Source organism: Mustela erminea, chromosome 2, assembly GCF_009829155.1.
Source record: "Mustela erminea isolate mMusErm1 chromosome 2, mMusErm1.Pri, whole genome shotgun sequence".
Lineage (NCBI taxonomy): Eukaryota > Metazoa > Chordata > Mammalia > Carnivora > Mustelidae > Mustela > Mustela erminea.
The window spans coordinates 82,574,431-82,597,115 of record NC_045615.1 but is presented as its reverse complement, the minus strand read 5'-3'; the positions used below and the strand labels follow the sequence as shown (position 1 = coordinate 82,597,115).

Below are 22,685 nucleotides of genomic sequence, written 5' to 3'. Positions count from 1 at the left end.
TAATAATGATAGGTCTCTCTGATATATAACTGCTCTGACTTAATTTCATACCCACAGTCTATTTTACCACAGATAATATTTATAGTTCATTTGAAATTTTTCTACCAGGGGCTTTTCATGCCTTGTACGTGTTCATTGACTTATTCACTCAACATATACTTAAGGACCTATTTTCTACATTAAAGTGCTATTTTTTTTTTGGAGGGGAGGAAATAAAGAATTATAACAAAATACTTTATGTATCTTTTAACTTAGGCATGGAAAAACCCCCACACACTCAAGATAAATTATGCAAAAAATGAGTTTACAAAGCAGCATTAGATGAATGGAATAGAAAATAAGTTATGCGAATAAAGAGACAGAGGAGACTCAGCATTTCACCACGGACAGGAATGATTCTTGGAATGAGAGAGGCTTTATATTGTGTGTTTACCAACCTCAGTAAAGGTTGGATGGGGAGAGAAGATTTGAGGTTTTCTTCCAAGAATGTGGAGTGATGAGAGCCAAACTGCAGAGGCAAAATGAGCATGGCATAATCAGGGAAGGTATGAGTAGATTAGTGTGGCTAGATTGGTAGTTTGACCAAGGGGAGTATGTACTTATTCACTAATTTCAGCAAGTATTTACAAAGTTCTTCTTGCTCTGTGTCAGGTGCTTTGGATACAAAGATGAAAAACACAGACATGGTTTCAGCCATCAGGTTACAATCTGATGGATGATATGGACAATAAACATTGGAGCCAACAAATATATGAGATAATAAGAAACTAGGTAAGAATTATTAGGAAAAATACAAGGATCTATGTGTGAAAACAGGAGGAAATAACTAGAAAATAAAAGAACGGTGTGTACTATAACCCAGAGGAGACAATGTAATGTTGTATAATTAATTAACCTGAATTCAAATCTCAGCTCTGCCATTTGTTAGCTGTTGGACCTGGTAAGTTATCAAATCTGTCTGAGCATAGTTTTGCACCTTTGTTAATTGGGAATAATATCATTTGGCTCATAATATTTGAATGAAAAAATATACAAAACAGCATGCATAGTTTTGGGGAACATAGTAGATACTCATTAAATATTAAAATCATCATTCATGCCCAAACACCAGAGAAATAGAGAAATGCTAAATTTATTTTAGAAAAAGACTCTGGAGTCTTTATAATGACTATGAGTTAATACAATTAGAGAATCATGGACAAAGCATCCTTGTCCCTAATAATACCTGTTGGGATGGTGGTAGCTCGGCTAACAGATAGGTCTTAGCAGCCTTAGAATCTCAACATTGCTGTCACAGAGGTTGCACACATGCATATGGATTTGTTTTATCTGAAATTATTTCAGTTGTGAGATATATGTACTTTTTCATGGATGAATTAAAAAACCATTTTGGTTTAATAATTGGAGGGTGAAAACAAATTCAGCAGGTGCTATTTTCCTTTTGGTCAAAATAATTATAGTACAAAACTCTCATCCTATCCACAGAAGTCCTTTTTCTGCTTCAGGAGTCACTGAATCGAGTAGAAGTTATATTAGGACCTTGAAGTATCCTTTCTTTTCTCATTAAAGTGGGGGCTCTAAAAATCTGGTGGAAAAACATTATCTTCTTGTCCAACCTGACATGTTATGTTCTACTAGTATATTGATGGAAGCCTCGTGATGCCAGCAGGATACTTAGGGTGGTTGGTATTAAGTATTAGGAACAGGACGTGGTTTCTGATGTGCTTGGAATGGTAATATTATCCATGAAGGCAAAATTCATATTTTCCTATGTGAATATTAGTGGTGCCATTATTTTCATTTGGTGGTATCTGACAGGAAGTTACTCTGTCTTGGCCAATACAGTTATGTTGTTGTTGGAGGTACCAAGAAATTGGAGAGGCAATTTCATAAAATAGTTGGGAATTTGAAGAGCAATTGACCTTCAAGAATCCCTGAACTCATGGATCTGGGAGAAGGTATTATGTTTTCCAACTGGTCTACACTATAGTTCTCAAACTGGATGTCAAAAGTCAAAACACTAAATCAACAAAATATCAAATCAGAGCCATTTTGTTGTCAAAGAAAACCTTCATTTGTCCTTTGCACAGTAAGATTTTAGTCTTTGCTGATGACTGCTATTCTGTTTTGATTTAGTTCATATGTAGTCATGAGACCTCTTCATTCCAGAAAAGATTTAAAGTAGACAGTGGGCATAGATTTTTAAGGTTGTCACTCAGGAAAAGACAACTTAGAACCTCCAAAATATTTTGTGACACTGGATATTAAGCACTAGTCATATTCTTTTATTCTTCATGCTTTTATTTCTGTATCTTTCTTTATCTTTCTTCAATGGTTTCCAGCTGTTTCTTATCCCTTTGGCTGCTTCTCTTGCCCTTTCCATAACGTGTGATCACTAGCCATGATCCCTGGGCTCAGCAAAGACTTTGTTCTGAGGAAAGGAGATGTTCTCTGAAGTGGACATTGATATTGGACTGAAGTGGAAATGAGAAGGCTGCTGTTTTTGCTTAAATGAAGAAAAGTAAAACCAAAATAAATGGTGGAAAATAAATTTGGATGAAATATTCCACTTCTAGAAGTTCATATTTAAACTGACCAACAATATTCATGATGACTATACTACTAAAATTTAAAACCAAGAACAAAATACACCCTGAAATACTTGCCAAACAATAGACATAATTTTTCCATCATTAAAAAATTTGCTTCACCAGGGTGCAGTCCTGGATTAGGCACAATTTAATTTTCCCTGATTATCTGCTATGAAGTTCATTGGTTCAAGATGGCAGATGAAGTCCATTTATTTGAACACCTCTCCCTCCCACACAAATGTTAAAATGAGAATTGGGTAATGATAACAAAATAAATGCAATGAGAAGAGTGGAAAGGTGTTTCTTGAACAAATAAAATATTTTAACATGTATCTGAAAGGCAAAAGCAGATGGAGGAGTGACAATTAGGGAAAAAATGGAGAAAACTTTAGCCTAGAAGGCAAACAGAAGGTTTGCAGTTTATCCCGGTATATCCGAGTAGTACATATGTGGCATCCAGAAGTCTTTTTTTGATCCTTCTTTATCTCCCACAATCAACAAACAATTCATGTTTACTGATTTTGGCTCCTGAATATCAACCAGGACTTGTCCTGAAACATCACTTGACCTTTCTTCTAGACTCCATTGTCCTGCCTTAGTTCAAACCTTCGTAGTTTCCAGTTTATACCATTTATAGCAGTTTCTGTCTTGTCTTGGTACCTCTGTGCATGCTTATACTAACCTTTCAAAATGCAAATCTTATTAACCTGCCACGCTTCCTATTAAAACCTGGAAGTACTTCTGATGGCTTTCAGGATAAGCACCTTAGCAGGATAAGCACCTTAGCGGAAGTCATCATAGACTTCATTTTTACTCTAGTGATAAACTCCTATCCATTTCTCCTGTTCATATGACTGTCCTTATTCACTGTCCATGTTCCAAGAGTGCTGAACTTGCCCTTCCTTGGATACCTGGATACTTTGGAGCTTTGCATTTTAGTGCTTTTGCTGATACCACCTATTTTGATTGGAGTGTCCTCTCTTTGGCCATTCTCTTATCTCCATGACTCCTTTTTCTGCCAAATTTCAGTTTATCTTTAAAAATCCTTACTTAGCAGTAGCCTTTTTTGTTAAATCTTACCTCCTTGCATATACTTTTATTATTACAGGTATCAGTTTAATTGAGTTTATTTTAAATGTATATTTCTCTCATTAGATTGTGAGCTCTTAGAGCAAGACTATGTATTTGCAGCTCCAAGGCCAAGTTTGTTTGTTTTCCTTTAAATTTAGAAAAAATTCAGCCATTTTTTATTTAAATATATTTTCTGTCCTCTGACTCTGGGTATACCTCTATTAAGCTACATGAAGTTGTCCCACAGCTCACTGATGTGTTTTATTTATTTACTTGATTTTTTCCCCCTGTGTTTTATTTGCATAGTTTCTGTTGCTAAGTCTTGAAGTTCACTATTTTTTTTCTTTGGCAAAATCTAATATTTAATTAACCTCACTTGGTGTATTATCATCTTGGACTCTGTGGTTGGCATCTCTAAAAGTTCAATTTACACTGTCTTAAAAAATAACTTCCATGTTTCACTGAAAAAATTTTTTTTTTAAGATTTCATTTATTTATTTGAGAGAGAGAGAGGAAGAACATGAGCTGGGGGTGGTGAGAGTCAGCAAAGAAGCAGACTCCCTGGTGAACAGGGAACCCGACATGGGGCTTTATCTCAGGACCCTGAGATCATGACTTGAGCCTAAGGCAGATGCTTAACTAACTGAGCTACTCAGGCACCCCACCAGTGAAGTTTTTAAACACATAGAATGATGTTATAACTATTTCCATATTATTGTCTGCTAATTCCAGTATCTTTTTTTTTTTTTTATTTGACAGAGAGAGATCACAAGTAGGCAGAGAGGCAGGCAGAGAGAGAGGAGGAAGCAGGCTCCCTGCTGAGCAGAGAGCCCAATGCGGGGTTCGATCCCAGGACCCTGAGATCATGACCTGAGCCGAAGGCAGCAGCTTAACCCACTGAGCCACCCAGGCGCCCCTCCAATATCTTTTTTAGTAGTGGTTTGGTTTTAGTTGATTGTTTTTTCTTCCATTACGGGTTGATTGTTTTTTCTTCCGTTACAAAATGTCCTACATTTTGTCATGCCTGTTAATTTTTTATTGGATGCCAGCCATTGTGAATTTTTACTTTATTGAGTGTTAGAGATATTTTTTAAATTTCAATTGACATTTAACTTGTTTTTTAATTTTTAATTTAAAAAATTTTAATTCCAGTGTAGTTAACATACAGTGTTATATTAGTTTCAGGTACATAATACAGTGATTCAACAATTCAATACCATACTCAGTGCTCATCATGATAGGTATACTCTTAATTCCCTTCACTTATTTCATCGATCCTCCCTTGTTCATCTCCCCTTTGGTAACCAGCAATTTGTTCTCTACAGTTAAACACTGTTTTTTAATTTCTCTCTTTTTTTGTTGTTTGTCTTGTTTTTTAATTATTTATTTATATTTATTTTTTAAGGGTAAAGTGGGCATTTTATTTATTTGTACTTAAACCTATAAACCAACCACCCAAACTAATACTATTATCATGATAAATTAAAATACAAAACATCTTTCTAAAAATACTGGAATTACTGAACAAAGTAACAGTTCTAGCAAAACCTCACAAGGGGCAGAGGAAATCAATGAAGCATATTATAGCTTAAACCTTTACTGTTAACAATTGAGTTTATCAACAAGAAAAGCCTCAAAATCTCAGAAAATACAAATTGTCCTTCATCCCATGTCTTTGTATCTTTACTTCCTATTCTTGAGGCTTGATTCTAGAGCCTAAAGATAGGTAGTATTCTATCTAGTTATCTATAGCCAGAAACACCTGCTATCATGTTGTTAATAACAGCCAATGCTACCGAAACCTTTGACTCCAATTGTACCTCCTCAATAGATATAATAAAAATAATGGGAAACACAATATTGAGGCAGAAATACAGGATCCTAAAAGACAAAGCCTAGGAGAAGTAATACAGCCTACTGCCCAAATTGAGATAGAATAATACACTCATCATCACACATCTTCAGGCTATATGTTCACAGAGTAATTTGGAAACAAATCCATTATTTGCTGGGTACTAAAATACTTAGCGGATTGCTGTATTACACTACTACTTTCCCCAGAAGTTTCTAAGATGGACTCCAAATCGCTGATGGAATTTTGCTGGAACTGGATCTGGGGCTGCAGGGATTCCTCTCCACCACTGTGGAGCTGGCTGTTCCAGGTGTGAGGGCACCAGGTCTGACTGGTCCAGGAATGGTTGCTCCAAGACTGGCTGTCCCAGGAGTGGTTGCTCCAAGATTGGCTGTTCCAGGTCTGGTTGTTCCAATTTGGATTATTCCAGGTCTGGTTGCTCCATACTGGAAGGTTTCTGGTAGTGCTCATCAGGTATCCCTGGTTGTAGGAATAGAAGCCTGGGTATTCCGTGGTTACTGTGCTGTTCTGAGTCATACTCTTGCTCTCCTTTGGCCAGTGGTTTTTCCTGCCACCTTTTACATTTCATTTTCTGGTTCTGGAACTAGGTCTTCACCTGTTTATAGCTAAGGTTCAGAATGTTGGAAAGGTCTTGCATCTACTGGAGACTCAGGTATTTTTGTCTCTGAAATTGATCATTGAGGACATAGAGTTGGGTTGGGGAGAGAACATGGTCCTAATCTTCATTTCTTGTCCTGGGCCATATCTTCCTTCCTCACTGTTCTCTACTCTGCAGAAGTACGTGGTAGTTTCACCCTGAGATTGGTGGGGCACTTGGGGCTGTCCTGAATAAGCAGATTCATGGAGGAAGGAAGAAGAGAAATGTTCTCCATGTGGGGTGTCTCAGCAGATGACATTTGCAGGGACACATAATTTTCTACAGGCTGATAAATCTCAGGCATTGGAGAAGAATCCCAAGAACTGGGTTCTCCAGGACCAGGCAGAGCTGGATCTGCTGTTACTTTTTTTTTTTTTTTAAGTGGCTTTATTGAGGTATCATTGTATTCACCAAAAAAACTGCACATTTTTGATATCTACAATTTGATGAGGTTGGACATACACATAGACCCATACTATTGTCACACCAAGATACCACTGCCACAATATTTATATATTTGCTTTATTTTTAATATTAAAATTTTTTTTAAATTTATTTTTTATTTATTTTCAGCATAGCAGTATTCATTATTTTTTCACCACACCCAGTGCTCCATGTAATCCGTGCCCTCTCTAATACCCACCACCTGGTACCCCAACCTCCCACCCCCCAGCCACTTCAAAGCCCTCAGATTGTTTTTCAGAGTCCATAGTCTCTCATGGTTCACCTCCCCTTCCAATTTCCCCCAACTCCCTTCTCTTCTCTAACTCCCCATGTCCTCCATGCTATTTGTTTGCTCCACAAATTTAATACTTACTGTTTCAGGTGCTTTGATATTGCGTGCAGATGTATCTGCAGTTGTTATATCATCTTAATGAATTGACCACTTTATCATTCTATAACATCCTTTGTCTGTTGTGACCATATTGATTTAGTCTCTTTTTTTTCTGATATAAATATAGGCACCTCTGCTCTCTTTTGCTTGCTGTTTCCATCCCATTACTCGCGGTCTGTGTGTGTCTTTAAATCTGAAGTGAGTCCTTATCAGTTGCATATATTGTATATAGTTGAGGCTTGTTTTATATGTATAAATATATAAAAAAGTATATAACATATAAGCATATATAATACATAATATGTAATAATATATATAAATATAAAGCATGTAATATAAAGTACATAAAATTATATATGAAATATATGCATATGAAAGACTATATGTCTTAGAAGACACAAGTTTTCCATAGTTTTGCTTACAATGTTGCGCAAGATAGATATTCAGAGGACGTGTTCAGAAGAAAATGTTTAGAATTTAGAAGCCTGAGAAAATGCTGTTCCAGAATCATCCTAATCCAAAAACCAGATGAAAAATTCCATGAAAACAACAGACCAACATCTCTCATGAACATCTATGCAGATGAAGCTATTAAAAAATGCTCAAGAGTTATGAACAAATACCTTAGTAAAGAAGACATAAAGATGACAAGCAAGCATATGAAATGATGTTCCGTATTATATGTCATCAGGGACATGCAAATTAAAACAACAGTGGGATACCAATAATAATTGCTGAGATCTAGGGCATTCATAACACCAAATGCTGGTCAGGATGTGTAGCAATAGACATTCTCATTCCTTGCTGGTAAGAGTGCAAAGTAGTACAGCTACTTCAGAAAACAGTTTGAAAATTTCTTACAAAAGTAAACATAGTCTTACCATACAGTCCAGCAGTCATGCTTCTTGGTATTTATCCAATCATTTGAAAATTGTATATACACCCAAACCTACACACAGATGTTTATCGTAACTTTATTCATTATTGCCAAAAACTTGGAAGCAATCAAGATGTCTTTTGCAGGTGAATGGATAAATAAACTATGGTATCTAGAGAATGGAATATTAATTAGTACTAAAAGGAAATGAGCTATCAAGCAAAAAAAAAAAAAAAAAGATGTAGCAGAACCTCAAAGGCATATTAGTAAGTGAAAGAAACCAATCTGAAAAGACTGTATATTGTATGATTCCAACTCTATGACATTCTGGAAAAGGCAAAACTATGGAGAGAAAATGAAAGGATCAGGGCTTTCTAGATATTGGGGAATAGGGAGAGATGAGCAGGCAGAGCACAGGAGTTTTTTTAGGGAAGTGAAACTATTCTGTATGACACTATAATGGCAGATAGATGTCATTATACATTTGAAAACCCATAGAATGTACAAAAGCTAGGCTAACCGTAATGTAAACTATGAACTTCGGTTAATAGCTTTTAAGAAATGTATACTCTGTTGTGGGGTGTTGATAGTGAGGGCAGGATTTGTGTGTATATGGAGACAAGGGTTAATGGAAACCCTATTTTCCACTGAATTTTGCTATCAACCTGGAGATGTTCTGAAAAATAAACTCTATTTAAAAAAAATAATGAATACTGTTACGCTGAAAAAATAAAAAATTTAAAAAAAAAGAAATTAAAAATAGAGCTTCCCTATGACCCTGCAATTGCACTACTGGGTATTTACTGCAAAGAGAGAGATGTAGTGAAAAGAAGGGCCATCTATACCCCAATGTTTATAGCAGCACTGGCCATAGTCGCCAAACCATGAAAAGAACCAAGCTGCCCTTCAACAGATGAATGGATAAAGAAATTGTGGTCCATATTATACTATGGAGTATTATGGCTCCATCAGAAAGGATGAATTCCCAACTTTTGTATCAACATGGACAGGACTGGAAGTGATTATGCTAAATGAAATAAGTCAAAGAGAGAGAGAGAGTCAATTTTCATATGGTTTCATTTATTTGTGGAACATAAGGAAAAACACAGAGAATGTGGAGAGCTGGAGAGGAGAAAGGAGTTGGGGGAAATTGGAGGGGGAGTTGAACTATGAGAGATTGTGGACTCTGAGGAGCTCACTGCGGACTCTGAGTTTTGGAGGGGAAGGAGGTGGAAGATTGGGTGAACCTGGTGGTGGGTATTGTAGAGGGCATGTATTGTATGGAGCCCTGGGTGTGGTACATGAACAATGATTTCTGGAACACTAAAAATAAATTTAAAAAATAAATGAAAATTAAAAAAAAAAACCCTCAAGATCAAAGATCATCAACCAAAGAAACTTTGGACCATTTTAGGGAATCATTTCTATTTGATTTTGTGATTTTAAAAAATAAAAATTCCCTATTCCATCCTTCTCACAGCCATACATTACTTTCCTCCCCCAAAGCTACCATTAGAAGAAACATTTCCTTACTGTTGTCTATATTGACACACAACAAGTACAGAATATTATGTTTTATTCATGCTGAACTCTGATAAAAGGACTCATATATTTTTTCTGTTACTTAATTGATCCTTTGGTATAGATTTCATTGTGGGTCATGAAAATTTTAATAAGTAATGTTTAATAGCTACTCTATAGATATAGTTAAGCATTTGTATAGTAAATCAATGTAGAGTGAATACTATTTGTGATTTTGTGAATACTTATTGTGTATTGCTGATGTCGTTTAGTGGTAAACCAGCTACCTTTTCACGCTGAAAGTTATAAAGTGAGGTGAGCGAATGTTTTGGTAGCCTAGTTTTATGCTTGAATGTGGCAGCTGGATTTCTTTCTAGATATAAGACCAGAATTCTGCCTTGTCTCCATTTTGCTTTCTTTTAACAACTAAGAAGACAGAGAAGTAGGTGTGAGTGAGGGAAGAGAATAAAGAGAAGTAAATGTCTTACCTAATTAGTAAATTTAGAAATGTCTGTGCTGACAGCCAGACATTTCATATTTTTCTATGAAGGAGATATCTCATCCTCTCAACTCAGAATAAACTATCTGCCTCCCGTTGTGTAATTCTTGGGACCTATAAGAAAATTTAGGCTATGCTAGAAATAATCCTTTAGTTTTATTTTGATTTTGTGATTTTTTTAATTTAAATTAATTTTTTATTTTTTATAAACATATATTTTTATCCCCAGGGGTACAGGTCTGTGAATCACCAGGTTTACACACTTCACAGCACTCACCAAAGCACATACCCTCCCCAATGTCCATAATCCCACCCCCTTCTCCCAAACCCCCTCCCCCCAGCAACCCTCAGTTTGTTTTGTGAGATTAAGAGTCACTTATGGTTTGTCTCCCTCCCAATCCCATCTTGTTTCATTTATTCTTCTCCTACCCACTTAAGCCCCCATGTTGCATCACCACTTCCTCATATCAGGGAGATCATATGATAGTTGTCTTTCTCTGCTTGACTTATTTCGCTAAGCATGATACGCTCTAGTTCCATCCATGTTGTCGCAAATGGCAAGATTTCATTTCTTTTGATGGCTGTATAGTATTCCATTGTGTATATATACCACATCTTCTTGATCCATTCATCTGTTGATGGACATCTAGGTTCTTTCCATAGTTTGGCTATTGTGGACATTGCTGCTATAAACATTCGGGTGCATGTGCCCCTTTGGATCACTACGTTTGTATCCTTAGGGTAAATACCCAATAGTGCAATTGCTGGGTCATAGGGCAGTTCTATTTTCAACATTTTGAGGAACCTCCATGCTGTTTTCCAGAGTGGCTGCACCAGCTTGCATTCCCACCAACAGTGTAGGAGGGTTCCCCTTTCTCCGCATCCTCGCCAGCATCTGTCATTTCCTGACTTGATGATTTTAGCCATTCTGACTGGTGTGAGGTGATATCTCATTGTGGTTTTGATTTGTATTTCCCTGATGCCGAGTGATATGGAGCACTTTTTCATGTGTCTGTTGGCCATCTGGATGTCTTCTTTGCAGAAATGTCTGTTCATGTCCTCTGCCCATTTCTTGATTGGATTATTTGTTCTTTGGGTGTTGAGTTTGCTAAGTTCTTTATAGATTCTGGACACTAGTCCTTTATCTGATATGTCGTTTGCAAATATCTTCTCCCATTCTGTCAGTTGTCTTTTGATTTTGTTAACTGTTTCCTTTGCTGTGCAAAAGCTTTTGATCTTGATGAAATCCCAATAGTTCATTTTTGCCCTTGCTTCCCTTGCCTTTTGCGTTGTTCCTAGGAAGATGTTGCTGCGGCAGAGGTCAAAGAGGTTGCTGCCTGTTTTTTTTTTTTTTTAAGGAATCCTTGGGATTAGGTTAGGGCTTTTCCCGATCTGGTGTAGGTTATTGGAGAATTACTTCTGTGAGTGCAAGATTAGGTAAGTTTCTGAGTTTGCAAGATTCTTTTTTTTCCTTTTTTTTTGGACTCCACATTTCATTTACTCAACAAATATTGTTGGTGTACCTGCACTGAACCAATTACTTGAGACCACTTGTAAAGTACTATTTGTGACATTATGTGATCATACTTACTCTATTGCTAAATTCTCTTAAAATTTAAAAAAAATTTTTTTAAATTATTAGTTATCAGAGTATACAACTGGAATAACACAGGAAGATGATTTGTGCATTACTTCTTAAAACTTAAAAATTTGTGTTACTTGTCAAGAGCTACTCTACATACTTATATATGGCAGGGACATAAACTAAATTTTTGTTGACTAATATAATTAGGTGCTAGATGATAGTGTTTAGTTTGTTTTATTCTTGAATTTACATTAGTAAAAATCATTTCATGCTCTATAACTTTCTAATACAAGTAAATCATCCTTCTATAAAATAGAAGTAAAGTAATGGCCATAAAAGACAAGCCCACAGCTAACATCATACTCAACAGTGAAAAGCTGAAAGCTTTTCCTCTGCGATCAGGAACAAGACAAGGACATCTACATATATATATACACACACACACACACACCCACACCCCTAAAATCATTAAGATTATTCCTTAATAATAATACTAATAGCAATCTTTGGGCTGTTGATTTTAATAGTGAATTTGAAAAATTTTAAGATATCTTAAAAATAATGCCTTCATCTTACATGATTTGGAAGGGGAATCTTTTCAATTGCTCAAGTTTAATATGAAATAAAGAATGGTTATCAAAGAGTAGTCTACTTCATGCATTTAAAAAAAAAAGATTTTATTTATTTATTTGGCAGAGAGACAGAGAGTACAGGTAGGCAGAGATGCAGGCAGAGGGTGAGGGAGACGCATACTCCCCACTGATCAGGGAGCCTGATGTGATGTGGGGCTCAATCCCAGGACCCTGGGATCATGACCCGAGCCGACGGCAGACCCTTAATTGACTGAGCCATCCAGGCAGCCCTATTTCATGCATTTATATCCTCCACACTGTCACTGTCATTACACATTTAATAACTACATCTTAACTTTAACTTTTGGTGCTCTTTCTTTCTTTCTTTCTTTTTTTAAAGATTTTATTTATTTATTTGACAGACAGAGATCACAAGTAGGCAGAGGCAGGCAGAGAGAGAAGGAAACAGGCCCCCCGCTAAGCAGAGAGCCTGACAAGGGGCTCGATCCCAGGACTCCAGGATCATGACCTGAGCTGAAGGCAGAGGCTTTAACCCACTGAGCCACCCAGACACCCCTGGTGCTCTTTCTATATATAGACAGTGTTGTTTTCTGAAGTCATTGATTATATTTCTGGGACATTATGAAATGAAAATAATCATCATCTATAATCAAGTAATTAAAAATTAAGAGGTTATAATGGGAGAGTCTAATTTTATAACACTTGTTTCTCATTTAACAGTTATTTTATTATTACATATATTTTCTTCATCTGATATTCAAAGGGGTTAGCAAATCTCATTCTGATACCAGTTCAAGAGGTATTCAGTCTTAAGGCTTAGTATCTGCAAACTTGTGTACAAATAGTGTCACAAGGCAGATTATACTACCTGTGAAAATCAGTGAATCTGAGAAAACAAATTTGGATTATATATTTTGTACACTGAAATGTAATACACAATGACTGGGAACAGTGATTTAGATAAATTGAATGTGATAGGAGAATGTATTTGAATTATCTCTCACTTGAGAGGGAAAAACAGGAAAATTATTTTGATTTTTTATTAGTATTTGAAGATTTAGTAGAAATCAAAGAGTGACTTATGAAGAAATCAATGATTTCAATGTCTAAAGCAATTCCTGCTTTTTGTCTTTTGGATACTTCATTATAGGATGTTGCCTATGTATATATTTTTAAAAATTATTATTATTATTATTATTTTTAAAGATTTTAAAATTTATTTCACACACAGAAAGAGATCACAAGTAGGCAGAGAGGCAGGCAGAGAGAGAGGGGGAAGCAGGCTCCTGCTGAGCAGAGAGCCCAATGCAGGGCTTGATCCCAGGACCCTGAGATCATGATTGAGCCGAAGGCAGAGACTTTAAGCCACTGAGCCACCCAGGCACCCCTAAAATTATTTTTATTAACATGGAGGATAAATTGCTTTTGGGTTTGACAAGCTATTTGGTGATACCTCTTAGAGCAGTGTTTCTCAAATTTTATTGTGCCTAAGAATCAGTTGATAGCTTTTAAAAATGCTAATTCTCAGTTCCTAACAGATTCTTTTTCAATATATCTCAGGTAGCACTTAGAATTATTTGTTTTTTTTTTTTTTTTTTTTTTTTTTTAATGAACACCTTATGCAGGTAGTTTGTGAACTTCACTTTCTGAAACAGCATCTTATAGTGCTTCTGTTAGTTTTTATGTTCTTCCTTGTCTAGATGTGTGGTAACCAATGTTTTATCTCTAACTTTCTATTAATGAGTCATATAGCAAAGAGGAAATTTAAAAATATACATAGTTTGATATGTCAGACTAGAGAGCTTAGGCATGGTGGAAGAGAGGATAAGCAGAGGCTAGCAATTTGACATTATGTATTTTCTCCAAGAATTCATACAACTTATTTAAAATTAGTGCTTATCAAACTCTTTATTCTCCTTCATTTCTCACCACTCACTGCTCAACATAATCTATCAACCAACAGCCAATTATAATAGAACTTGCACATTAAAACAGTATTATAGTGTTTCCTTTATTTTATTAATTTCAGGAATTATTAAAAGTCTTCAAGGTAATAATATACTATTTTCATTTTGTAGTATCCTTTGACAGGTCTTACCTATTTTCATTATACATAAGTTATTTTGGGACATTCAGGAACATTGGTGGTAATGTGCGAATGTGGTTCAATAGGCATGATTAGTGCTCCTTTCTAGAGAAGATATGTGACTGACTGGAGGGGAGAGTGGAAGGAATTGTGGAGATAAAGAAGATCTAGAAAGAAGAGACAAAAAAAGTACAGAAATGTAAAAGAAAGGAATAGCTTGTTTTGATCTATATCAAGGTTTAGAACAATTGGTTTTTGTTAAGTTAATTTGATGGCTCAGTTTTGTAGAATCTTCACAAAGGGCTGTGGGATACTGAAATATATGGCAAAATTTACTTCTGGAGTGATGCAGCCATGTAATCTGAGGGGTGGTGCTCTTAGGGTTAGGTTTCCATTTGCAGTAGAAATATCCCAGTGGCTCCAGAGGTATTCTGTCAGATGTTCCTATCAAAAGGTAGCACTTACAGACCTGTACCCCTGGGGATAAAAATATATGTTTATTAAAAAAAAAAAAAGGTAGCGCTTATTCATTCTGTATCACTTGTGGTGGTAAGGGTAGTGGTGGTACTGGTGGTGGCTGTGGTTGTGGTGGTGGTGTTTGGATGTCTGTGGTAGAGAGGATAAGGAATAATAAGTAGGATGAAAGACTGTGGCAGGATATTGGTTGTTTGAGTGCAGTAGTATCCTGGTGGTATCACTTCAGAGTCAGGCTTGGTGTCTAGATGTTCAGGCTCAAACTTTGACCAATGTTAATTGATGTGTTAATTACAAATACATTTTATTTATTTATTTATTTATTTTTAAAGATTTTATTTATTTATTTGTCAGAGAGAGAGAGAGCGAGCGGGAGTGAGCACAGGCAGACAGAGTGGAAGGCAGAGTCAGAGGGAGAAGCAGGCTCCCTGCGGAGCAAGGAGCCCGATGTGGGACTCGATCCCAGGACGCTGGGATCATGACCTGAGCCGAAGGCAGCTGCTTAACCAACTGAGCCACCCAGGCGTCCCTACAAATACATTTTAAATTTATTTTGTAGCATGCCACTTCCCAGTGACTGAAATTGGGAAAGGCTTTAAATGCTAGGATGAGCATTTTGTGCCTTAAGTAATTGGGAACTGTTAAATATTCTTCTAAAGATTTGTGGAATAATGAGATTATCTTATTATTTCTCTTTTCAAAATCAAGTATAACTGTTGGTTCAGCAAATTTGTGACTGTTTAGGCCACGTAGAGTACTAACTAATTATACTCAAAATAAAAATGTTTTTGGACATGGGGTTAAACTCAATCCTTTTAAAACATCTACCCTCCACCAGGGACTATTTGGGTAGGTTTTAAAGATTTTATTTATTCATTTGACAGACAGAGATCACAAGTATGCAGAGAGGCAGGCAGAGAGAGAGGAGGAAGCAGGCTCCCTGCCGAGCAGAGAGCCCGATGCGGGGCTCGATCCCAGGACCCTGGGATCATGACCTGAGCCGAAAGCAGAGGCCTTAACCCACTGAGCCACCCAGGTGCCCCTATTTGGGTAGGTTTTAATGAAGAGTTTATATAAATTGCTATTTAGCCTTGGATATATCTGACAATATTTTGTTGAATCACTGTCTTTACATTTGAGGTATTAATCAAGAGTTAGTAAGAGCCTTATGTTCACATTTCATGTAAGAATTAGAATAACTTCACACAGAGCTTAAATTTAGGAATTTAACTTTACAAGTGTTGAGGAGCTCAAACTAATATCCTTTTTCTCCTTTTGTGGACAGGCATTTTTTTTTTTATCTGAATTTCATTTCACTTCATATGTGCATTGTTTTCTCTAATAAATATTTTTAATGCAAAAATAGGAGATCTTACAGAGTTTCAGGTAAGATTGCAGCTTATTTGTGGATCTAGTAACTAGTTCCAGGTAATTGTCCTCATTTTGCAATATTAAGGAAGTTACTTCTCTTCTTTAGGCTTTCCTTTTTCAACTGTAATATGAGAGTGTGGCCAGAACATATAAAAATATATTTTATCTCTATAATTCTATGAATGTAAGATTTTCAAGGAGTGACTTTAAAGTAATAATGTTTAAATTTCTATAGACTGTAAAGGTCATTCCACATGAGTAACAGAACTCATTTAAGTTGTATTACTGGAACAAATTTATGCCTCTTGAGAGGACTACTGAAGGGGATCTTCAAAGGAGGTAGAAATGTTTGTTTGAACTTCAGTATTCATGTGTTTATAAAATATTTAATCTTATCCAAATACTGAGGACATCTAACAACCAAGTATAGCCAAATTCAAATCCATACAATGAATAGTTGCTCATTTTTTAAAAATGATATTGGTTATTTTGAAGAGGATTTTACTTTTTAAGATTTATCTGTTGCCAGAAAACCTGTTTGAATCTTTCTGTTCTCCATTAGCAGTTGAATAGTAAGAATATTTTTCCCTTCATATATAGATGATTTATTAGTTCTTTTCTGTTCTTGCCACATATTCATAAGGTTAGACTATACTGTAATATCATACTTAATGCCTCAAAGTTTAGTAATAACTTCCAGATCTATAAATTTAATAATAATGTCACATGTCTTGCTTTTGTCTAAGTAATATGGCATAAATTATAAAGTAACAGGTGACATGTATGCCAGGATTTAAATAATAACTGATATTATACTGTCCTCCACTTAGAAGAGCTCCATTGACACCTGGTACATGCAAGTTTGTAACAGTTTATCAACAGGCAGATATGGTCTTTTTTTGCTGTTTTTATTGTTGGAGGCTCTTCTGCTGTTTTTATTGTTGGAAACTATGCTAGTATACTACTATTGTAGGGCAATTCTAAGGGATTAGATTTTTCTTTACAGTTAATTCTGTTATGAAAATAGTTGTTTTAATTAGAATAAACAGTGGTAGAGGGTGATATTTCTGGGCCCACCTCAGAATTGGGACTTCCGAAGCTAAAACCCAGGCTTCTGCATTTTAAAATACCTCCTTGGGCAGTTCTCATGGTGAGCTATGTTTGGAAGCCATAGGTCTTGTATATGGCAAAAGATAATTATTGAAGTGTTCCTATAGCCACAAACCCAGAACCTGGGCTATTTCTGGACACTGCTATGGGTTTCAGTCTTGACTCAGTTAGACCCATAGTTCATTCCTATCTGGATTCTTCTTGGGAAGCTTGCTCTGACCTTAGGGTAGTGAATTCTCATGTTGCTTATTTTGGCAAGAATCTTTAAGAGAGTCTTGTGTGTGTCAGTAGTGTGGGGGGATAGGACAGATCCATGCTTCACAAGGATTTCAGTTTCCTGAGATGGCCCTAGCTGCCAACAGAACAGATTATAATTAGACTATAATGTGATGGGCTGGTCTGTTTGCTATGTATGGCAAAGCTTACAGGGTTGGCTAGATCCCTGGAATAAAGTAGATTGACTGTATACCAGGATGTGTCAGAATAGAGAATAGAAAAGACTGAAACTCTGGGGTAAATTTATGTAAAATGCTGAAGCAACTTTGTGTCTCATGGGTATGGTTTAGAATAAGGAATAATTAAAAGTTAAGAAAACAAACAACGTTGGGGCGCCTGGGTGGCTCAGTGGGTTAAGCCGCTGCCTTCGGCTCAGGTCATGATCTCAGAGTCCTGGGATCGAGCCCCACATCGGGCTCTCTGCTCAGCAGGGAGTCTGCTTCCTCCTCTCTCTCTGCCTGCTTGTGATCTCTGTCTGTCAAATAAATAAATAAAATCTTTAAAAAAAAAAAAAAGAAAACAAACAACGGTGGTGTAAGATGTTTGCTTTTAGATAGCAATAAAAAACCAAATATGGAAATAAAAGCCTTAAGAAAAGCATTAAGTAAACTAGTATCATTGGGTCTTAAACTCTAAATTGATGAAAAAAATCATATAAATACATTTAAATTTATAAATTAGTTGTTTTATGCATTAGGAAGTAATTACCACATTATTGAAGTTAAGTAAGTCCATGTGTTTAAAAATAGCAGTGAAGATTGACATAAACCTTGGGTTTAAGATTTAAACTGGGCACTGTCTAATAGAATGTCAGACTGAAAGCCACATTTTGGGGAAATGATTAGTAAGAGCTGAAAAAATTTGCTAATACATGCTATGAAGCCAGAAACCTGTCCCATAACTTTTTTCCTGAAGTCCTGGGTAATACTAGATGTGTTTTCTTTGTTTTTTGTTTGTTTGTTTGTTTGTTTGTTTTTGTTTTTTGTTTTTTTAAGCCCCTTTAGGCTGAATCATGTAAGAAAGGTTATTTTAGGAAAATAATTAAAAATTTTTATTTACCATTTTCGTATGTTTATATATGAAATCTAGGCAATTATAGCTCAACTAATTTAGGTTTAGAAAAAGCCACATATGTATATAGAGAGCTTGCTGAACCTAATAAAATTTAATTTTTTAAAAAGATCTTATTTATATATTTGAGAGTGAGAGAGTGAGAATGCAAGCAAGGAAGCAAGGAGAGGGGATGGGAGGAGAGTGGACGGGATGAGGGAGAGGGAGAAGCAGACAGCCTGGATCATGACCTGAGCTGAAGGCAGACGCTTAACTGACCAAACTACCCAGGTGCCCCTAAAATTTAAGTTTTACCTTTTTGCAACTTGCTAAAAATAAGTCCATCTTTATAAGAACAAAAATAACTATTACACATCAGCATTATCTAAAATCATATAAAATAACAAGATCTCTTCAAATTAGAAACAGAGGAACAAAGATGAGGTGGGCCAACAGAAAGGGTGAAAGGAGAATTTAAAATCACTTAGGAGTGAGGAGAAGATAGACCAAAAAAAGTATCTTTAAGTTATTTGGCAGTGATGAAACCCACACAGCAGGATGAAAGACTAGGTGTCACAGTGTAATTGGAGAAAAACCAAGAGAAGAACTATGAGCATCAAGAAAATAGGGGTGTGGGATAAGGGATGACTAAGACTGATTCTCAAGCTGATACCTATTGACTTGACTTGGTTGTTTGATAGCAGAGGTGGAGAATTCCACATAAAAAACACACTGATAGGGGCACTTGGGTGGCTCAGTTGGTTAAGCATCTGCCTTCAACTCAGGTCATGATCCCTGGGTCCTGGGATCGAGCCCCACATCAGGCTCCCTGCTCAGCGGGGAGCCTGCTTCTTTCTCTCTCTCCCACTGCCTGCTGCTCTGCCTACTTGTGCTCTCTCTCTGTGTCAAATAAATAAATAAAATCTTAAAAAAACAAAACAACAACAACAACAATAAAAAACCACTGATAGTGGTGAAGAGTACTGGATGTCTCTAATTTATAGTAAATAAAAAAGTCATGTGATACCCATATAAAATCTGAACATATATAAGCCAGTAATAACAAGCAAATATATAAATCTGTGGATTAACATAAAAGTTAAAATGACAACAAATATTTAGATAAAAAGTGTGTGTTTAAATGCAAATATGGACCCCATATGAGTTTATACTTTCATAGAAAAAAAACAGTGCTTTTACTAGTATTTTTTTCTCTGCAATATATGACAGGAAGAAAAGACACTTAAGATTTTGATTCTAGACCAGAGCTCAGTGGAGTAATTAACTAAACTAAAAAAGCTATATGTTTCTTCAAGCAATCATTGTTTCTGGTTCATTGACTAGAGAGAAATTTTTTTTAGACAACTGAAATTTTCTTTTATTTATTCAGACACATCTGTGAAATTACTTTTCTCTAGAAAGATAGAAAGACTTTCCAAGATAATGTGTAGAAAACTGGTCCTTTTAAATGGAATACAAGATTTACTATTCTACATGTGCTTTCATGTCAATTTTTAAAAATGAGAAATCAAGAGAATATATGCTTGCTGTTTATTAAGTGTTAAGAAAGGATTTTTTATCACTTACTGATTTTCAAAGATGAATAACAGAACTATAGATGAAGTGGTAGACTTTAGGGCTTGGATCTGGTTATCTTTAATATGGTAAAGATCAAGTACTCTTAGCTTTGTTAACTTAAGAATTCCACCTGGAAAGGAGGTTACAGAGCTGCCAGAATTTACCTGTATTATAATTTCACAATGCCTCCATAACCTTTAACATTTTGGGGGGTGTGGGTTGAATATGAAACTTAGCTCATAATAATTATTACAGATATATACTGCATTCAATTTTGGTTGAAGCCCTAGAAATTTATGAATGAGAGACAAGACATGAATTGAGTTCTTCTGGTTTAGATCTCTCTGGTTTGGGAGCATATGGGGAGCAATTTAAAAGCAGGTGCTTATAGTTTTTGTTTTCAGAATGACAACATGCACACAAAAGCTATTTTAAATCCCCTCTGTTATATGAAGTCCAAATATCTTAAATCTAGTAGATTGGAAAAAAAAAAAGGACTTCCTATTTTGAGCCCAATAATTTTGACAAATTGGCTGAGCCTTGTTTTCCAGGGAAATGATACATTTATCTATGATCCAAAAGGAAATCTGTTCCTTTCATTTTTCAATGTGTGGTACAAATGTGTTTAGAGTATGCATTATGTATTTATTTTTGGGAATACTTATTTCTTTGCCAATGGGCATGCCTTATATCAAAGATGGGTGTTTCAGCAGCAGATGTTTAAATTATACTTCTGCTCTGTAGCAAGTAAAATAATTTTTGAGTGTCAAAATAAATAAATACAGCAGTTTAACGCATATTTCCCAACTAGAATCAAACCTGAAGAATTTTAATATGAGACAAAAAGAGAACTTGACATATTTTATAAGGAGGAATTGCCTAATACACATAAAGTATGATTGTACTCAGCCAGTCTAAATGGGATGGTTACATGTTATCTAAAGGTCATCTAGTTAATTATAATCTGAAGGTAGGGGAAATATGTTGACTAGCATCAATATAGGACACTAAAGATAGATTAAAAAATGTTGGAATCATTTTTATGGAATGGTTCATGTTGTATACAACATGTTTGTTTCCCTTTGCTGCTGGGTTTTATATACAAAGATTATTAAACTGGAACAAACAAGTTGTCTCTACATTATTATCAGTACAATTAGCTCTTCTATAGCTCCTCAGTGGTTTATCCCACTCAGATATTTTTTTGACCATTTTTCACTTCTGGATGTAATTGATCCCAGAGCTTAGTATGCTTCCCAGCCACACTCTGTTGGTTAGAATATGTTGTAAACTACATTGGAGCAACTGTTTTCTACCAGTACTTTATACTCATGTTCCTTCTAGACTATACAAGTTGAAGAATATGCAAAGGCTTTTTCTGGGATCAGCAATACTTGTACTTAGAACTGTCAGAAAATTGACTCCTTCAGCAAATTCTTTTAGTTTAACTCATCTATGGTTGCTGTGATTCAGGTAGGTTTGGGTTCAGTTACTAAAAGAAAAAGCCATAGAAACCTAACTGAGCTCCCTTTCATTCCTGGCATTCCTAGGAGGGAATTGGAACATTACAGGGATAGGAGAGAGAGAGAGAAAGAGATATTAATTCTACTTCTCCAGCAAAAGTTCCATTTCTCTTTGATCAATTGTTATTGCCAGTGCTTTTATACAAAAACTATATGATGAATACAAATTTACAGGAGGAAAAAAGTACTATTTTATAAAGACATTGGAGAAGTTATGTGATCTTTTCTCTTTTTACTGACACTAGACTTCAGAAACATGCAAACAAAGGAATTGTTCTAAAATGATTTTTAAATGACAGCTCATAATGGTAATAACTGAAGTACAATTCAGGGTGTGTGCTGATGATATAATTCCAGTGGCTGTAATGAACAATAATCGTGTAAATACATGTGTATATGTATATGTGTATGTGTGTGCATTAATTTCTTTTTTTAAATTGTGCATTAATTTCTTAAACCATTTGATGAAATGGAAATCAAGACAGTGCATCTAAAAGTTGTTAGAGAAGGATCATATTTTTAAAATTGTTGATATCTAAACTCAGGAGATCTGATCATCTTGAATAACTTAAATTCTGGAAATTCTAGGTAGATGATATCATATTTGAACCTAGATTTTAAGGTGAACAGCACCCAGTTGGTGTTAGATAATCTGGGTTCTATCCTCAGATCTAAATGCCCTCCATGAGTAGCATTAAATCTCCTTGGTGGTTAGTGTATGAAGAGTTTCCTTGGTATTTTTCAGTTTCTGCTTGTTTTGTCTTTCAGAGAGTTTGTCTCATATGCCTGGCTCTTAGTCACACATCCTAAGGCTTTGCTTCTTGCTCTGAATTGTGGAGTTGATCAAATTTCTTGATGTTTTCTCTTATGATACTATGAAATTGTCTCAACAAGAAGGACTTTGTCTACTAGGTATTTGGAAAACTGTTTTAAGATTAGGTAAATTTAGAGACAGTAAAATATATTCTATTCTTTACTTATAATTACCATAATTTTCTATTGGAAAGCTTTTGCCTTGTGAATTTAATTCAGTCAGTATCAGTGATTAGTAGGTATATGCTGCTGGTTGACTGCTGTTTAGTGGGATTTAGGGTTAAATTTTATTCCAACCAGTGTTCATATGTTCATAATGAGA

At 35.6% G+C, this 22,685-nt stretch overlaps 1 pseudogene; it reads right to left on the bottom strand.

Moving 5' to 3' along the window:
- Nucleotides 1-5,613: 5,613 nt before the first annotated feature.
- LOC116582295 lies at nucleotides 5,614-6,599 on the bottom strand (annotated as a pseudogene).
- Nucleotides 6,600-22,685: the final 16,086 nt, after the last annotated feature.